Raw genomic sequence first — 15,797 nt, 5'->3', positions numbered from 1 at the left:
AGAGGGAATAGGGATAGATAACTAGAAGGCTCCAACTCTAGACTTCCATAACAATATGAAGAAACAGCGAAAATCCCCTCTATGAAGAGAAGATAAAGAAAAGATTCCAGAAATCTCCACAGGGTCTACCCACATACAGGACCTCTCAGAAAAAGAATTCAGACAGAAAATCTTGAAGAGGGTCGATGTACTCAAAACAACCATGGAACAGACATCCAATAAATTAAGGGAGGATATGAATGATGCTTTGGAACGGTCAACCAAGAAAATGCAGGAAGAAATGAGATCAGAAATTTCAAAGCTACAAACAGATGTCACAAAGCTACGAACAGAAGTCACACAAATAAAGGATTTGGTAGATGAATTAAAAATCTCAGTAGGTGCCCTCAACAGTAGAATGACTACAGCTGAAGACAGAATCAGTGAGTTTGAAGATGAGCTGCAGAAAGCTTACAGACAACAAAAAATAATGGCAAAAGACCTCAAAATGGCTATAGAGCGAATCAGTCCTTCGGGATGACTTCAAGAGAAACAACGTAAGATTCATTGGAGTACCAGAAGCATAGGGAAGTAATCCCAATGAAAAAAACACAATGAAAGACATAGTTGCTAAGAAATTCCCAGAGCTGGAGAAGGCAGGCATCCAGTTCCAAGGAGTCCGAAGAGTACCAGCAAAAAGAGACCCGAATAAAAAGACTCCAAGGCATATCATAGTCAGAATGACGGATGCTGTGGATAAAGACACAATTCTGCAAGCAGCAAGGTCAAAGAAAGAAATCACATACAAAGGAGCACCCATCAGATTTACAGCAGACCTATCAGAGGAAACCCTCCGAGCCCGAAGACAATGGTGAGATATAGTGAAAAAACTCAATGAAATGAACACCTCACCAAGAGGCTAAACTCTCACTCAAACTCGAAGGAACCATACACTATTTCTCAAATAAACAACAGCTCAGGAACTTCATAGACTCAAAACCAAACTTAAAAGAAGGACTAAAAGGGCTATTGTAAGTAAAGGAAGAACCCCACATGAACAAAAAAAACCCACGGAACCATGACACAAAACCCCATAACAATAATCTCTCTCAATTTCAATGGCCTAAATGGACCAGTTAAGAGACACAGAGTGGCAAAATGGATTCGGAAACTAAACCCAACATTCTGCTGCCTGCAAGAAACACACCTGAACAGTCAGAGCAAACACAGACTCAAAGTCAAAGGGTGGAAAACAATCCTGCAAGCAAACAACTCCCTCAACAAAGCTGGGGTGGCAATACTAGTATCCAACAACATAGATTTCAGGTTGAAAAAGATTAGAAGGGACAGTGAAGGTCACTTCCTATTTACCAAGGGATATGTGCAACAGGAAGAAATCATACTCTTAAACGTATGTGCACCTAATGAGAGACCGGCTAAATACTTAAAACAACTCCTAAAAGACTTTAAGGAGGACATCACTAACAGCACAATAGTAGTCAGAGACTTCAATACTGCCCTATCACCTCTAGATAGATTGACAAGAACAAAACTCAGCAAGAAAACACGGACTCTGAAGGAAGAAATAGAAGAGAGAGGCCTAGTAGACCTATGCAAGGCTTTATACCCAAAAGAAAGAATACACATTCTTTTCCAGTGCACATGGAACATTTTCCAAAATATACCATGTACTGGGCCACAAATGATACCTCAATAAAATCAGAAAAATAGAAATTGTATCGACCATCTTTTCAGACCACGATGCGCTGAAGATAGAAGCTAACCACTCACCGACACGGAGAACCAAATCAAACACCTGGAAATTAAACAATTCAATGTTGAACAATGAGTGGGTCAGGAAGGAAATCAAGGAAGAAATCAAAAGATACTTAGAAACAAATGAGAATGAAGACAAGAGCTACCAAATCCTATGGGACGCAGCTAAAGCCATGTTAAGGGGAAAATTTATAGCTCTCCAAGCATTCCTCAGGAAGGAAGAAAGGGCCCACATAGATAGCTTTACTTCACGACTCAAGACCTTAGAAAAGGACCAGAAAAAGGAACCCAAATCAGACCGAAGGAAAGAAATAATAAAAATTAGAGCAGAAATTAATGATATGGAAACCAAAAAGACAATCTGAAAGATCAATGAAACAAAGAGCTGGTTCTTTGAGAAAATAAATAAGATTGATAACCCGCTAACAAGACTCACAAAGAAAGAAAGAGAGAGAGCCCTATTAAATTGAATCAGAAATGGAAAGGGGGACATCATGACAGAAACCAGTGAGATACAAAAGATCATTAGAGACTACTTTGAAGGCCTATACGCCACAAAACAGGAGAACCTAAAAGAAATGGATGAATTCCTTGACTCCTACAATCTCCCAAGACTGAACAAAGAAGACCTGGAATACCTGAATAGACCCATCAATGTTAAGGAAATTGAAACTGTAATCAAAAATCTCCCCAAAAACAAAAGCCCTGGCCTAGATGGTTTCACCGGTGAATTCTTCCAAACATTTCAAGAAGACCTATTGCCAGTTCTCCTCAAGCTTTTCCAGGAAATTGAAAAAAAGGAACTCTCCCAAACAGTTTCTATGAAGCACACATCTCCTTAACATCAAAAGCAAACAAAGACACCACTAAGAAAGAAAATTATAGACCAATATCCCTGATGAACACCAATGCGAAGATCCTCAACAAAATATTAGCAAATAGGATCCAACAACTCATCAAAAAGATCACACATCATGACCAAGTGGGATTCATCCCAGGGATGCAAGGATGGTTTAACATTTGGAAATCAATCAACATAATCCATCATATCAACAAAAGTAAAGATAAAAAACATATGATCATATCAATAGATGCAGAGAAAGCATTTGACAAGGGCCTTTCCTCTAAGATCAGGTGCAAGACAAGGATGCCCACTCTCACCACTTCTCTTCAATATAGTACTGGAAGTACTTGCGATAGCTAGTAGACAAGAAAAAGAGATTAAGGGCATCCAGATAGGAAAGGTAGAAATCAAACTCTCACTATTTGCAGACGATATGATACTATATCTAGAGAAGCCTAAAGCCTCTACTAAGAAACTCTTAGAAACAATAGACTTATACAGTAAAGTTGCAGGCTACAAAATCAATACCCCAAAATCCATGGCCTCCCTATACGCAAACAATGAGGCAAAGGAAAGAGACATGAAAAAAACAATCCCATTCACAATCGTGCCCCAGAAAATCAAGTACCTCGGAATCAGCTTAACCAAGGAAGTAAAAGACCTCTACAAAGAGAACTATAAAACGCTACTCCATGAAATAAAAGAGGACATGAGGAAATGGAAACATATACCCTGCTTGTGGATAGGGAGAATCAATGTTGTCAAAATGACAATACTCCCCAAAGCATTATACAGATTCAACGCGATCCCTATAAAGATACCCATGACATTCTTCAAAGAAATGGATCGAACAATCCTAAAATTCATATGGAACAACAAACGCCCACAGATAGCTAAAACAATTCTTGGGAAAAAGACGATGGGAGGCATCACCCTCCCCAACCTCAAACTTTATTACAAAGCAGTAACAATTAAAACAGCATGGTACTGGAACAAAGGCAGAGCCGCAGACCAATGGAACAGGGTGGAATATCCCTACACACAACCCCAAATGTATGATCATCTAATCTTTGATAAGGGAGCAAGAGATGTGAAGTGGAGCAAGGAAAGCCTCTTTAACAAATGGTGCTGGCACAACTGGACAAACACATGCAAAAGAATGGGCTTAGACGTTGACCTGTCACCATGCACAAAAGTCAGATCAAAATGGATTAAAGACCTCAACATCAGACCACAAACCATAAGGTTCATCGAAGACAAGGTCGGCAAAACCCTCCACGATATTAAAGATAACGGTGTCTTCAAATGTGACACGGAACTAAGCAATCTAGCAGAAGCAGAGATCAACAGATGGGACTACATTAAACTAAAAAGCTTCTGCACCACAAAAGATACAGTGACCAGAATACAAAGACTATCTACAGAATGGGATAGGATATTCACACAATACCCATCAGATAAGGGGTTGATATCAATGGTATGTAAAGCACTGGTTGAACTCTACAAGAAGAAAACATCCAACCCCATCAGAAAATGGGGTGAAGAAATGAACAGAAACTTTACCAAGGAAGAGATACGAATGGCCAAAAGGCACATGAAAAAGTGCTCTACATCACTAATCATCAGGGAGATGCAGATCAAAACAACCATGAGATACCACCTCACACCACAGAGACTGGCATCCAAAAGAACAAAAGCAATCGCTGTTGGAGAGGATGTGGGGAGAAAGGGACCCTTCTACAATGCTGGTGGGAATGCCAACTGGTTCAGCCCTTTTGGAAAGCAATATGGACGATTCTCAAAAAATTAGACATTGAGCTCCTATTTGACCCAGCAATACCACTGCTGGGAATATATCCCAGAGAAGCTAAAAAGTATAGTCAAAATGACATCTGCACTTATATGTTCATTGCAGCAATGTTTACAATAGCCAGAATCTGGAAAAAACCCGAGTGCCCTAGAACAGACGACTGGTTGAAGAAAATTTGGTACATCTATACAATGGAATACTATGCAGCTGTTAGAAAAAAAGGAGGTCATGAAATTTGCGTATAAGTGGATAGGCATGGAAAGTATCATGCTAAGTGAAATGAGTCAGAAAGAGAGAGACAGACATAGAATGATTGCACTCATCTGTGGAATATAGAATAACAGAGTAGGAGACTAACACCCAAGAATAGAAGAATAGTAGAAATAAGTACCAGGAGGTTGACTCCATGGTTTGGAAGCTGGCCTCACATTCTGGGGAGAGGGCAACTCAGAGAAGGGATCACCAAGTATAATGCGGTTGGTGGCCATGCGGGGGAAGGGTGATGCGGGCTGAATGTAGACTAGAGACTGAACACAGTGGCCACTCAAGAGCTCTATTGTGAACCACAACACCTAATGAGAGAGAGAGAACAAAAGGAAATACCCTGCCACAGTGGCAGGGTGGGGTGGGGGGAAATGGGATTGGGGAGGGTAGGAGGGATGTTGGGTGTACCGGTGGTGGAGAATGGGCACTGGTTAAGGGATGGGTTCTCAAACTTTGTATGGGGGAAACATGAGCACAAAAATGTATAAATCTGTAACTGTACCCCCATGGTTATTCACTAATTAAAAATAAATAAATTTTTAAAAAATTTAAAAAAATTTTAAAAAAAGAAAGAAAGAGAGGGACAGACATAGAAAGATTGCACTCATCTGTGGAATATAAAATAACAGAATAGTAGACTAACACCCAAGAATAGTAGAAATAAGTTACAGAGGGTTGGCTCCAAGGCTTGGAAGCTGGCCTCACACGCTGGAGGAAGGGGAAGCTCACATAGAGAAGAGAACACCAGGTAAAGTGGATACTGGAATTATTGGTGGTAGAGAATGGGCACTGGTAGAGGGATGGGTACTTGATCATTGTATGCAAGCTCATTTATCAGCCTTGCTTCAGAGACCCATAAATAAATCTCAAAAGAGATCAAAAGTCACAGTTAAACTCAGACCCACATAAGGCTGAACAGATCAAAGGTACAGTAGAAGGGGGCAGGTTAGTCCAATGCCCACCCAAACAGAGCTCTGGGCAGCCATTTGCTCCCACAGTCCTAAATCACCACCATGATTCTGGCTGAACTTCACTGTATCAGGATGGACAAGTTGTTTATCTGTTGAAAATTTGGATACATGGATTTTGTGGCTGAAATCTCTAGGCTTTCTTGGAGTAGGGATAGGTTACCTCCCTCCACCTCCCAGTACTCCCCAGCAGTCACATCCATACCCCAAATCCACCACCCAATTAAAAAAAAACTACTTCATTTTTACCTTCCCCATAAAAATACTGAATGCCCTCAACAAATATGATAGTACCTGTATTGCAAGCCACAATGCACAAAAAAAAGAGGGAGAAAGAGAAAGAAGAAAGGTGTCTGCCATAGAGGCAGATACACTGGTGAAGGGGTGGTTGTTGGAATATTGTATGACAGAAACTCAATCATGAATAGCTTTGTGATGGTCTGTATCATGGTGATTCAATTAAAAAAATAAATAAAAAGAATAATTGAACTGGGGGCAATCCCTGGCCTTAAAGTTGGATTCAACAATGCAGGATAGAGGGATGGGGTCCCCAGGTTTACCAATGTGTGGTTATATGAGGTTTCAGTGTAGGAGTGGCTGGTTCAGGACACATATTATATATCAATCTATACGTTACTATACATTTAGAATTTTTCTCCTCTTTTGTCTATGGGGTACCTCAAGTGGAAGAACACTGACTTTGTATATGTGAGACCCTGGATTTGATCTTCAGCACTATGTGGTCCCCCAAAACTGTCTGGTGTGGTTACCACCACCCAGCACCAATGGCACAGGGAAGGAAGGTGCTATAAAAATTCCTGTACAAATTTCTGGGTCACCATAATTTTTTTTCTTGCGCATATCCATTTTATACTCTGACCAGACTGCAAAAGGATTCTAATTTGTCCACATTTTTTACCATCTTGTTATCTTTCTTTCTAACTCCAGCTATACTAATTTATATGAATTATCTCATTGTAGATTTGATGTAAATTTCATTGGTGGATAATGATGTTGAACTTAGTTTTTATGTTCTGTTTTCTTTTGTTTTGTTTGAGAGGGGGAGAATATTTGTACATTCTCCTTTGTAGAAATATCTATTCAGATCATTTGTCTCTGGCTTTCTTTATAGAAAATATTTAAAAGTGGAAATAAATGTGTTTTTGGTTTGAATACATTTTATGTGGCAGGAAAACCAAGAAATTCTTCTGGAAAAGGATAGTACAGCTACAGGCTTATTTAATTCCATTTCACAATTCCTGGTTGAATCCTGACAATGTTAGACTGTATAGAGACAATGGCAATAAGCCATAGACACTGCATTGAAAAGGCTTGGGCTTCCATAACACACCATGTGTTTCTCTGGTTTGGATTAATGTTTAACTATAGCTTCAGAATCTAGATAACAGACTTTTTACTATTTCAGATAAGCTACATATGAGTTGTGAAAGAAAATTTGAGAAATTGACCATAGGGAAGTTGAGTTTGCAGAGACTCTGGGAATTTTATGTAAATAAAAAATAATAATATAGTAAACCAAAATATCACCATCTGACTGTAAAGATCCCTGAAGATTTTCTGCCCATTCTAACCCCCTATTGTGGAAGCATAAAAAGACAATGGAACAGCTGTGACGACCAGAGTGAAATATCCTCCTGAACAAAAATCACAATTAATTCTTATTCCCTCGTATCTACAATAGTTCATGTGACTTTTTATCTTCAGTGTTAAGAATTATCATATATGTTCATACATTATGTCACTTTAAAATATTGACGTGTGAAATTTTCTTCTATTAAAAATAGTAATGGTATTTAACTGGAATTTACAATAGAAAAATAGAACTCAGTTTTATCTCTTTCTCTCTCTCTCTCTTTCTCTCTCTCTCTCTCTTTGCTTTTCTCCAGGTGGACTTCAGGCTTGACTCCAAAAACTAAAATTATCTCTTCCTTCAAATATAAGTGACTGCTTTAAATTCAGCAGAATTAATTGAAGTTAGTAGAATTTCTTTCAATTGATATTAGTTTAATTTCATCAAAATTTTCTCTTTCCACTATATTCAATATTTTCTTTGTTTTTTCTCCTTTGGGGGGGTTGTTACACCTAGCGGTAACCAGAGCCCTTTCCTGGCTCTGTACTAAGAGATCACTTCTAAAGGGGCTCTAGGGACCATATGTGGTGCCAGGGATTGAACCTGGGTCAGCTGCATGCAAGGCAAGTGTCCTGCCGTACTATCTCTGGTCACAATATTTTTATTTTCTTTCTTAAATAATAACTAGTGGTTGATAACTCATGCAGATTTTGTATACTTCTCTAATACACTATAGTAAAATTTGTTGTACTGATGAGCTTAAGGTACTATGTAAATATTATTCTTTAGTCATGCATAGCTAAAACTTGTATAAAGGCATAGTGCAGTGTTATTTCAATAAAACTAATAACTAATGATTTTCAAGAATCTTGTTTCTTTCATTATTTTGTTTCTTATTTGTGAATTACAAATATAAATAAGTATAATTAAATGAATAATGTATGTATCAAACCAAGAGTTGATGACAAAAACTAAACATTAGATATAATTTAACTTATTTGGACTCTAACAACATCCTCTTCAGTATGGCTTTAACTTGAGATTTGCCTCCCAAAGGAAAAAAAATCAAAGGCAAAAATGATAAAGAAGGGTGCCCTGTGAGATCAGACCAGAATCAAAATGCAGAAATGACCAAAATACTCTGTTGGCAGTCCCACAGAAGAAGTGCATAAGAAGCAGTGACAAACAGTTCAAACAATTCTTGCCAGAGATTATGTGTAAGGAATGCCAAACAGTAAAGAAAGACTGTGGCATGGCTTCAAGGCTAGGGACGGGCAAAGATTAGAGATGGAGCAAGGAAAGGGAAAGAAGTGGTGATCTGAAAACTCACCAACGACCTTATGAATTCCTTCTTACACAAGGTCTAAACAGGACAGGAGACTGCACCTGACCTCAGAAGGGACCCAGACTGGCAGTTGCTTAGAGACACTTATTTGTGGCCGAAAACAGGAAAGCAACCAGTATTCAAGGTTTGTTTGGGGGTTACACCTGGTGGTGCTCAGCACTTAATCACAATTCTGCAATCAAGGATCACACCTGGCAGCACTAAGGGAGCATATGTGGAAATAGGAATTTAAGACAGGTCAGCAAGAAAGAACCCTACCTGTTGTACTCTCTTTCTTGCCCTAAGCACATCTTCCTTAATCAAGTGAAAGGAAGCCATAAACATCATGTATGAATGCCACACTTAATACAAGTGTTGAGAAAGGTGTCCTTTCTTTTAAAAAAGTTCCTGGTTTCAAGACTATAAATTCCCAAGGATGTTGCCTGTCCATAAAGTTCTGTATTATTTCTTCAAACCTGAATGACAATCAAGCTGGATAGAGTTTTCTTGATAAGTGTTCATTTCATGAGTTTTTGTACTAAATACCTCCATACTCCTAGAGTCTAATTTAGTAGATCTTTTATGAATTTCATATGCTGTTCTTTGTACCAAAGTTCCTTTTTTGATCTTGTTGTCACTATTCTGTGTCTTTGTTTTCTTTTCTTACTCTGAGCACAATGTGTCTTGGAGTTATCCTCTTTGAGCTTGTTTTTCTCAGGAACCCCTTGGACCTCTTGGATGTGGTTCTTTGTATTTCCCTACTCTGAGAATTCTGTTTTGATTTTTGGGTCACACCTGGTGGTTTTCAGGGCTTAATCTGGCTCTGTGCTCAGGGATCACTCCCAGAGAGTTTGAGGAACTGTAAGGGGTGCCAGGGGTTGATCCCAGATTTGCCACGTGCAAGGATTCCAGTGTTTATTGAAAAGGACAGGAAAGGAAATAAATCAAGAAGTGGGGGAATGGGATGGGGGTGGTGGGAGGGATACTGGGAACATTGGTGGTAGAGAATGGGCACTGGTGGATGGACGGATACTCCATCATTGTATGACTGAAACATAAGAATGAAAGTTTATAAGTCTGTAACTGTACCTAAAAAAAACAAATCCAAGTGAGGGAGAAGAGAACAGGAAGTGATGAGTGAACAGGTATCAGGGCTTCATTATACTGGTGACTTGAGTGAGTGATATAGCCATATATCCAAAACACAGATTCGAAAAAACCGAAAACGTGAGATCTAAGCTACTAACAATGAACCTTTTTGTTGTGCCTGTCAGGTTGACAGGCGGGGATGGGTTGGGGGATGGGCTGGGGAGGGGATATGGGAACACTGATTGAAGAAGGTTGACATTGGTAGCGAGATTGGTGTTGAAATATTATATTCATAAAACTCAACTATCAATAACTTTGTAAATCACAGTTCTTTAATAGAAATATATTAATTTTTGAAAAAGAAACTGTTTTGAAGATCTGTATTACAATTTGTAAGACATTATTGTATATTTATTATTATTTATTTTTATTATTTGTTTATTTTATTTATCCATTTTATTTATTTCATTTATAATTTATTACGATTCACTAATTTGTTTAGCAACTTATTTATTGATCAATTAATTGATAATTTGTTTATTAATAAAATAATTTTTATATATTATTGTATATTTATGTGTGTAATCCCATCAATGGCCAACATCCAGAGAGAGACTTAAAAGCAAGCTCTCAGAAGATATCTTGAGCCTACTTCTCCCTCTAGGAGAAACTGGCAATCTTCTGAGAGTTTCCTGCTCCCATGGGACAGCCTTGCAAGCTTCCCATGGTGTATTCATATGCAAAATCCAGTAACAAGCTGGATCTCATTCCCCTGATCCTGAAGAGCCCCCAGTGCAACATCGTTAGGAGGGCCAAGTCGAAATAGACTTCTAAGATCTCAGGGAAAGGACGAAATGAGATGTTACTGAGCCCACCCGAGAAATTGGTGATTAACGAGATATTGTGATTGATTGATTGATTGATGGATGGATGGATTGTATATTTATAGTAGCAAGAACCTTTGTTCTTTAAAGATCACTAATTCATGCACACTTATTTGAATGGATAGGTAGAGAATAAGACAGGTGAAACAAAAACAGCCAGGAACAATATTTTATCTAACAATGAATGAGATGTGGCAATAAGGAGAAAATGATACATACAAAATGGATGATGTAAATCAATAGACATGACACAGACTATCAGTATGCACCCAGTCTTCAGTGATGTATTTGAAAAAGGAATCTTGGGGCTGGAGCAATAGCACAGCGGGTAAGGCATTTGCCTTGCACGCGGCCAACCCAGGTTCGATTCCCAGCATCCCATATGGTCCCCTGAGCACCGACAGGAGCAACTCCTGAGTACAGAGCCAGGAGTAACCCTTGTGCATTGCCGGGTGTGACCCAAAAAGAAAAAAAAGAGAAAGAAAAAGGAATCTTGAATTTTTGTAGAAGACAAAGTAGACCATGGTGAGTACACAGATTAAAATAATGTGAGGCAACAAGAAACAACAACCATTGCTGATAACATTATATTTCTAAGTGACTAGACGAAAGAGAAGAAGGACTAGAGAGTACAATATTCTGTGAATATTGTTTGGTACAGTCATGTTTCTGAATCACATATTATGTGTTGTTTTAAGTTTTCTGTGTATAAGAATTAAAATACTCTCTTTTGTTAAATAAATTAATCAAATTTAAAACTCAACATAGTAGAAATAAAAGGAATATATTTTAAGATAATAACAATTTACCATAAAGCCACAGCCAAATTCCTACTCAACAGCAAGAGGATTAAAGCCTTTGACCTGACATCTGGCTCAAGATAAGCATGTCTCTTCTCTTCATGACTTTTCAATATAGTTTCAGAAGTCCTTGCCACAGCAATAGTACACAAAAAGAAAATTAGAGTCATTCAAACCAGAAAGAAGAGTTTATTACCAATAGTTCCAATGATATATAATATACACAGAAGACCCAAAAGACTCAACTAAAAAAGGACTCTTATAAACAATGAACTAAAACAGCAAAGTAGCAGACAAAAAATTAATATGCAAAAGCTTTTTCATTTATATATTCAAATAAACTTAAAGAAAGAAATTTAAAAAATACAAGTCCACTTAAAAGTAGCCAAAACCTCAAAGGTCTAGAAATCAACTTAACAAAGGACATGAGACTCAAACATAAAAAATTATAATTGAGGAGCTGGAGTGATAGCAGCTCCACTATCACTGGAGGGTAGGGCATTTGCCTTGCATGGGGCCAACTCAGGTTCAATTCCCAGCAACCCATATGACCCCTGAACACCGACAGGAGTAATTCCTGAGTGCAGAGCCAGGAGTAACCCCTGTGCCTCACCGGATGTGACCCAAAAATCAAAAATAAATAAATAATAATTGAAATTATTGAAATAAATTCAGAAAGAACACCTGTGTAGGATGATACTGGTTTATCCTTTCTCCCTTGCCACAGGGAGCTTAGGTTTATTGGGTTACACCATTTACAATGCTTCTGAGGCACTCCCATTCCTTTGTATTTATCTTTAACCTCTTCTCTGTGCTCTGCTTCCCCAACTGGTTAATCACCTTTATCCCTAAATCTGCAAAGTTTCTTGCCCCCAGTTCCACAGATCCTGAAGTTTCTGGACCACACAGCCACATATGCGGCCACTCAATACCTCCAAATTTCACAGTACCAAAATTTCAGTAGGAGGGCACCAAATTAGATGGGAAAGTAATATTGAAGCCAACTAAACTCAATAAACAGAAACAATAGCATATAAAGCTCAATTAGCAATGAACAGTAAATCCTCAGACAAGGATTTAACAACCCCTTGGTGAGATTTAAGAATTTTCACATATTGGGGCCAGAGCGAGAGCATAGCGGGTAGGGCGTTTACCTTGCATGCGGCTGACCTGGGTTCGATCCCTGGCATCCCATATGGTCTCCCCAGCACCGCCAGGAGTAATTCCTGAGTGCATGAGCCAGGAGTAACCCCTGTGCATCACCATGTGTGACCCAAAAAGAAAAAAAAGAATTTTCACATATTATCTTTTACTGATTTTTTTATGATTCCATTTGCCATTTAGTTGTAACTAGTGATATAAAATAAATTAGTATGTGCCTGATGAGGGGAAGGGCTTGGGGGGGTGGTTGGGGAAATGGGTGGGAGGGAAGATCATGTTTGTGGTGGGATTTGTGTTATAACATCGAAAGCCTATAACTAACTGTACTATGAATTTTGTAAACCACTGTGTTTAAATAAATATTTTATTTAAAAAATATCAGACCATAATCCACAAAACAAATTGAGAAAAGCATAAGTGGAACTCTCCTGAATGTGAACATCAAAGGTGTCTTCAATGAATCAACTCCATTTACAAAGATAATGAAAACAAAACCAAAATGGGGCTGCATCAAATTTTTTTAATTTCAGAGGAAAAGATACTTGGACTAAATTAAAAAGACAACCCTCTAAATGGGAGAAAATATTTTCACATAATGCAATAGAAAAGGAACTATATCCAAGATACATAGAGCACTCACAAAGCTCAACAACAGAAACAATAAATAATCCCATCAAAGCATGGGAGAGGAAATGAACAGACACTTCCCTAAAGAAGACATACAGATACCCAGTAGGAAGGTAAAAGATATCCATTGCCACTAATTATCAGAGAAGTGCAAATCAAAGCAATAATATATCAATTCATACCAATAAGAATGACATCTATCCCAAAATCTAGATATAACCAGTGTTGGTGGGGATATGGTGATAGAGGACCCTTTTCCACTGTTGGTGGAATGTTTCTCTAGTTCAGTATCTATGTAAAACCACACATAGACTTCTCTAAAAAGATTGATAAAATTTCCACATGACCAAGTAAATTCAGTCTTGGCATGTACCTTAAATACATTTTTTAAGCTAACTTTTTAAACTAACTCAAAGATTCAAGCAGGCTCTTCAAGATGCTCTCCCATCTTTGTCTCTTTTGCTTGACTCATGTTTATTTGCTTGCTTGTTTCCACTCTAGAGAAGTCTAAACTTCTATCTTTTTCTCCCTTGACGTCTTTCTAAGTATCAATAAAAGGATCTTTTTTCACACACAAAAAAAATAAAAGATGCATGCACACTTACATTTATGGCAGTGCTAAGTTCAATAGTCAGAATACAGAAACAACCCAAATGTGCAATGACAGATGACTAGATAAAGAAGTTGTGGTATATATACATAATGGAATTTTATGCAGTCATAAGAAATGACTAAATCTTGTAGCTTTCTGAAACTTGAATGAATCTGGAGGGTATCAATGTTAAGTGAAATGAGTAAAGCAGAAGGACAAATACCAGGTGAACACACACATCTGTGGTATATAGAGAGAGACCAAAAAAAGGGAAAAATCATTATCAAATGATAAGAAACCCTTGCCCTTGTATATCAAAATTCAGATTACTAAGCAATTTAAAGAGGGTCAAAAAATTTTAAAAAGGAAGAGGTGGACTAGAGGTAACAGGGATTGTGGTGTGTTGGTGGTTGTGAGGTACAGTAAAAGAACATCAGAACCATCAATGTTAAAATCATTATGACCATGTTAAATGAACTATAAATTAAATTATAAATTAAATATATTTTCATCCTTCTAGATTCTTTGAGTTTTTGTTAATTGAATCATTGTGAGATAGACCATTGCAAAGCTATTCATGATTGAATTTGTCATACAATGTTCCAACACCCGTCCCTTCACCATTGTACACTTCCCACAACTAATGTCCCCAATTTCCCTCCCACACCCCCTCCTACGACCTCACCCCCCACCAACAACCTCTATAGAAGCTCCTTTCTTCTTTATCTCACTCTCTCTTTGTGCTTTATGGTTTGCAATACAGGTACTAAGAGGTCCTCGTGTTTGTTCAGGATGTTCAGGTTTTTTATCAGGAAGGTACAGTTGGAGAAGCTTTACTTAACTGAGTGGTGACTTTGTGGTATGGACGTGACTTGTGGTGCTTCTGGAATTAAAGGGAGGTGGAGGAAGGTAGCCCATACCAACTCTGAGAAAGCCAGATTTCAGTCATAGAACCCACATACTCGGTATTTTTAGCAAATTAGTATGTCAGTGAGGTCTTTCCAGAGACACTGAAGTTCAGCTGGGGTCATGGTGGCACTTTTTGATTAAAGAAGCAAGCAGGTGCTGGGGGCTCTGTTTGAGCAGGCATTGGGCTAACCCACACCCCTCCACTGTGACCCTGATTGTTCAGACTTGTGTGGGGTCAAGATCAACTACAGCTTTTGATCTCTTTCAAGATTTATTTGTGAGTTTCTGAAGCAAGCCTGATAAATGAGCTTGTATAGCTGAGCTAGAGGTTGTTTGTGGGCGTGGCTCCCACAATTGGCAGTTTAATTTCTCAGAAAACTTTGCCCTGAGTTGTTGAAGCTTGGCCAGAGGCATAGTGGTGATTTGGAGGTATCAGGAAACCTGAGGGCACCATCAGGCTGCCAACTCACTTGTCTCACAGATTCAGGTTGACCGGCTGGTGGCCCTACATCCCATGGTCCCCAGTGGTGATAACAGCAGTGGCCCCAGAAGAGACCAAGATTAGGGTCAGGTCTGCTATTATTTATGGCTTGCATACTCTGGGCAGGCTGCAGTCACCAGTCCAGCAGAAAAGGCTGTTTTCAGAGAGTCTCTTGCCCGCAAGCCTGGCTATCTTCCCCGGGGCCCCTCAGAGGGGATGGGCTCCAGCTTCCCTCCCCGCCCCGAGCAGTGCTCCCACAGCCAAAGACATCCAAAAAATTTAAATAAATAAGATAAATAAACCACTAGCAACGTTCACAGATAGAGAAAACTTTAGTTAACAGAGTGGCATGAGAGTGCCCCGGAAGCTGCCCCTTCTCAGGGTCATGATGGGCAGCACGATGGCATCTGCCAGCAGGGTTGTTCAGGTAGTCAAGCCACATACTCCATTAATAAGGTTTCCTGACAGAAGAGACAATCTTAAACCCAATGTGTCTGAAGCTTTGGGATCAGGAGGGTTACCTTCTCACTCTTCTTCAATGTCACAGCATTCTAAGGGAAGTAAAGCACCAGATTGGCTGATATAACAAGGTCCACCAGATACTGAAGAAATAATAAAAAACATTACCTCAGAAGTACAGGAGGAAACTTGTTTCTCAAGAAGAAATTTAATTTATCCAACCTGAAGGTCCAGAATAA

General features: G+C 38.8%; 1 pseudogene; it reads left to right on the top strand.

Annotated features, from left to right (window-relative positions):
* The first annotated feature begins 15,462 nt into the window (after nucleotides 1–15,462).
* LOC101542667 (alpha-ketoglutarate dehydrogenase component 4-like) lies at nucleotides 15,463–15,797 on the top strand (annotated as a pseudogene).

This window comes from Sorex araneus, chromosome 1, assembly GCF_027595985.1.
Source record: "Sorex araneus isolate mSorAra2 chromosome 1, mSorAra2.pri, whole genome shotgun sequence".
NCBI classification, from domain to species: Eukaryota; Metazoa; Chordata; class Mammalia; order Eulipotyphla; family Soricidae; genus Sorex; species Sorex araneus.
Note: the sequence above shows the minus strand (reverse complement) of the source record. Positions and strands in the feature narration are given on the sequence as shown.